At 40.1% G+C, this 5,109-nt stretch overlaps 1 pseudogene; it reads left to right on the forward strand.

The window, feature by feature from the left end:
• The first annotated feature begins 3,862 nt into the window (after positions 1-3,862).
• LOC127089315 (uncharacterized) lies at positions 3,863-3,962 on the forward strand (annotated as a pseudogene).
• Positions 3,963-5,109: the final 1,147 nt, after the last annotated feature.

A 5,109-nucleotide genomic window follows, 5' to 3' on the forward strand; every position in this document is an offset into this window, starting at 1 on the left:
CAACTGCCACGAGTATGTATTTGTTACCGAAAGAGGATGGGAAAGGTCCCATGAAGTCTATCCCCCACACGTCAAAAATCTCTACTTCCAAAATACCTTTTTGTGGCATCTCGTCACGTCTAGATATGTTTCCCGTGCGTTGACATCTGTCACACTCCTTAATAGCCGTATGCACGTCCTTCCAAATAGTTGGCCAATAAAAGCCAGCTTGTAGGATTTTAGAGCAGGTCTTGGATGTACTTGTGTGTCCACCATAAGGAGCGGAGTGACAGTGTTGGATTATATTTTCTACCTCTTCTTCGGGTATACATCGACGGAAAATACCATCGGGGCCTCTTTTGAAAAGTAAGGGATCATCCCAGTAATAGTGTTTTATGTCGTGGAAGAATCGTTTCTTCTGCTGGTAAGATAAAGTAGGTGGAACTATTCCGGCAGCTAAATAATTGACTAGATCAGCGTACCATGGTGTGACAGATATAGCTAAGGTGGTTTCTACTTGCATGTCGGAGTTGTTCTCTTCCAAAGTAGCTATGAGTTTGTCATACGAGAAGTCATCATTAATGGATGTTCTTTCCGGTTCAAGGTTCTCAAGTCTAGAGAGGTGGTCTGCTACTACGTTGTCAGTTCCTTTCTTGTCCTTGATTTCTAAGTCGAATTCTTGTAGTAACAAGATCCATCTTAGGAGTCTAGGTTTAGCATCCTTTTTTGTTAAAAGGTACCTGATAGCAGCGTGATCGGTGTAAACTATTATTTTGGCTCCTACCAAGTAAGAACGAAATTTATCTAGCGCAAATACCACTGCTAGGAGTTCTTTTTCGGTTGTGGCATAATTCATCTGTGCTTCATCCAGGGTTCTGCTAGCGTAATATATAACGTGAAGCTTTTTATCCTTTCTTTGTCCTAGAACAGCACCTACAGCATAATCACTGGCATCGCACATTATTTCGAATGGTTCATTCCAGTCTGGTGTCTGCATAATGGGTGCGGAGATCAATGCTTGTTTAAGAGTTTGAAATGCTTTTAAACAGTTATCGTCGAATATGAATTCAGCATCTTTCATCAACAATCCGGTTAAGGGTTTAGTTATCTTAGAGAAGTCTTTGATGAATCATCGGTAAAAACCGGCGTGTCCTAAAAAGCTTCGTACTTCTCTCACGGTTCTTGGGGGTTGAAGATTTTCGATTACCTCTATCTTGGCTTTGTCTACTTCAATTCCTCTGTTCGAGATGATGTGTCCTAAAACAATTCCTTCTTGTACCATAAAGTGGCACTTTTCCCAATTAAGTACTAAGTTTACTTTTACACATCGCTCAAGAACTCTTTCCAGGTTTTCAAGGCATTCTTCGAAACTTTGTCCGTATACAGAAAAGTCATCTATGAATACTTCCATGATGTTTTCGAGAAAGTCGGCGAAAATCGCCATCATGCATCTTTGAAAAGTTGCAGGGGCATTACACAGACCAAACGGCATTCGTCTATAAGCGAAGGTACCAAAAGGGCATGTGAATGTTGTCTTTTCTTGGTCATCAGGGTGAATTGGTATTTGAAAGAAGCCTGAATAACCGTCTAAATAACAGAAATGTGAATGTTTAGCTAATCGTTCTAACATTTGGTCAATGAATGGTAAAGGGAAATGATCTTTTCGGGTTGCTTCGTTTAGTTTCCTATAATCAATGCACATTCTCCATCCCGATTCGATTCGTTTAGTTATAGTTTCTCCTTTTTCATTTTCAATAACGGTTATGCCTCCTTTCTTTGGTACAACGTGTACAGGGCTAACCCATTTGCTATCAGATATAGGATATATAATACCTGCTTCCAATAACTTGGTTATTTCTTTCTTTACTACCTCACTCAGGATCGGATTTAGTCTTCTCTGGTGTTCCCTAGAGGTTTTACAGTCTTCTTCTAACATGATGCGGTGCATACAAATAGAAGGGCTTATTTTCTTAAGATATGTAGGAGTTTTTCTGTTTCGAGTCTTCCTAGATCGGCATTAACTATCACAGGTCGTTCAAGATCTAAGTCTAGGAATTCATATCTCAGATTTTTGGGAAGTGTTTTCAAATCAGGGGTTGGTTTGTTAAGACACTGCGTAGGGTCCGGTGTTATTGCTAAACATTGGTTAGATTTGTCCTCTAAAAGATAGTCTGATGATTTGTCTTCTCCTGACTTTGCTTCTTTTATGCATTCATCGATGATATCCATGAAGTAACATGTATCTTCTATTGCAGGTGCTTTCAAGAATTGGGAAAGAATGAATTCAATTTTCTCTTCACCTACTTCGAAGGTGAGTCGTCCTCGTTTTACGTCTATGATTGCACCGGCAGTTGCTAAGAATGGTCTTCCTAGTATAATAGGTGTAGTATCATCTTCTCTAATGTCCATAATTGTGAAGTCAGTGGGAATGTAAAACTGACCTAAGCGTACGGGAACGTTTTCAAGGATTCCTACAGGATATTTGATGGAACGATCTGCTAATTGCACAGACATTTTGGTCGGTCTTAATTCTCCCATTTCCAGTTTCTTACATATGGATAAAGGCATAACGCTAATTCCGGCTCCTAAATCGCATAAGGCTTTGTCGATGACAAATTTTCCTATGTGACAGGGTATAGAGAAACTACCCGGATCCTTGAGTTTAGGGGGCATGTTTTGGATTATAGCGCTACATTCGGCAGGGAGTGTAACGGTTTCGCTATCCTCAAGTTTCCTCTTATTAGAAAGAATTTCTTTTAAGAATTTAGCATATGAGGGCATCTGCGTAATAGCTTCGGTAAATGGAATTGTAACGTTTAATTGTTTAAGGAGATCAACAAATTTTCTAAATTGGCCTACATCTTTGGTTTTAACAAGCCTTTGAGGGTACGGTATAGGTGGTTTGTAAGGTGGTGGAGGTACATAAGGTTCCTTCTTTTCTAGGGTTTCCTTATTACTTTCTTCCTTTTCCTTAGGTTCACTTTCCTCAGTTGATTTCTTAGGGTTTTGGTTTTCTATCCTTGGGTCAGACGGTCCTTCCACTTCCGTTCCACTTCTTAATATAATTGCATGAGCTTGACTTCTCGGATTGGGTTGGGGCTGTCCAGGGAATGTACCAGTTGGGGCAGCAGTAGGTGCTTGTTGTTGAGCTACTTGTGATATTTGTGTTTCCAGCATTTTGTTATGGGTAGCCAAGGCATCTACTTTGCTTGCTAGTTGTTTAAGTTGTTCGCCAGTGTGTATGTTCTGGTTTAAGAAATCTTTATTGGTTTGTTGTTGGGAAGCTATAAAGTTTTCCATCATGATTTCCAAGTTGGATTTTCTAGGGGTATTATTGTTAGGATTCTGTTTCTGATATCCCGGAGGTATAGATGGGGCTTGATTTGGAGACTGTCCAGGTGCGTATAAAGCATTATTACTCTTATATGAAAAGTTTGGATGGTTCTTCCAATTTGGGTTATAGGTATTCGAATAGGGGCTTCCTTGAGCATAGTTTACTTGCTCTGCTTGGATTCCAGTCAAGAGTTGACATTCCGCAGGAGTGTGGCCTTGGATTCCACAGACCTCGCAATTCTGAGTTATAGCAACCACGGCGGCTGGAGGTGATACATTTAAACTTTCAATTTTTTGGACCAAAGCATCCACTTTTGCATTGACGTGATCAAGGTTACTTATCTCGTACATGCCAGTTTTCGGTTGAGGTTTTTCCACCGTTGTTCGTTCGGTTCCCCACTGATAGTGGTTTTGGGCCATGCTCTCGATAAGCTGGTAAGCATCAGCATAGGGTATGTTCATTAGTGCACCACCTACAGCGGCGTCTATTGTTAACCTTGTATTGTATAAGAGACCATTATAAAATGTGTGAATTACTAACCAGTCTTCCAAACCATGGTGTGGGCAAAGTCTCATCATGTCTTTGTATCTTTCCCATGCTTCGAAAAGAGACTCGTTGTCTTTCTGTTTAAATCCGTTTATCTGGGCTCTTAACATAGCTGTTTTGCTTGGCGGAAAATATCGGGCAAGAAAAACTTTCTTCAATTCGTTCCATGTGGTGACTGAGTTGGAAGGAAGTGATTGAAGCCATCTCCTAGCGCTATCTCTTAATGAGAAAGGAAAAAGACGAAGTCGAATTGCCTCTGAAGTGACACCATTAGCTTTAACAGTATCAGCGTATTGGACAAATACGGATAAATGAAGGTTTGGATCTTCGGTAAGATTTCCAGAGAATTGGTTCTGTTGCACAGCCTGCAACAGCGAAGGTTTAAGTTCAAAGTTGTTTGCTTCGATCGCGGGCGGAGCAATACTTGAATGCGGTTCATCTTGCGATGGAGCGGCGTAATCTCTAAGAGCACGAGCTGGTTCTGCCATCTCGGGTATCGAAGGAAAAATGTTTTTGAAATCAGGAAGGTCTACAGGAGGGAGATTGTTCGCAGCACGATATTCCCGAATTTGTCGTAAGACTCGGAGATATAGTTCGATATCGTTGATTCGTAAATAGAGCGGTTCGCCTTGTGAGCGAGTGCGTGGCATACAAATCAACGAAAGAAAGAAAATAGAAGAAAAAGAAACCTTAGTCTCTACAGCGTAACGGAAGAGTTACGATATCGATTGAATAAAAGTCCCCGGCAACGGCGCCAAAAACTTGATCGCTCGACTGGGTGAGTCGAGAATGGGATACAAATTGCAAGTGCACAGTTCTATCGCGTAGTTTTAAAAGATATCGATCCCACAGGGACTTATGAATCGATATACCGTTATCTAAGGTTACTACGTAAATCTAAGGTGAAAATGTTTGATTGTTTGGGGAAAAACTAAGAGCTAAACTAATATCTAGATTAAATATAAATGAAACGGATATCGGTATGTAGTTCGTCAAAACTAGGGAATCAAGTCTTTGTCGGTTTCTTGGTTTTAAAATGAATCGTTTCGGTTAACTTTATTGGTTAAAGGTTTTATCTCAAACTCTCGCTCTGTTGAATAAACCATGATTTTATATTAATGTAGCTGTCACTTATAATTAAGTCAAAAACCATATTTTGAAAACAATAAAGTTGCAGAAACTCCTTTTAAGAAAATACTGACCGTTTTAAACACCCTTATCTCAAACTCTCGCTCTGTTGACTTAGGTTA

The sequence above is a fragment of the Lathyrus oleraceus genome, chromosome 5 (assembly GCF_024323335.1).
Source record: "Lathyrus oleraceus cultivar Zhongwan6 chromosome 5, CAAS_Psat_ZW6_1.0, whole genome shotgun sequence".
NCBI lineage: Eukaryota > Viridiplantae > Streptophyta > Magnoliopsida > Fabales > Fabaceae > Lathyrus > Lathyrus oleraceus.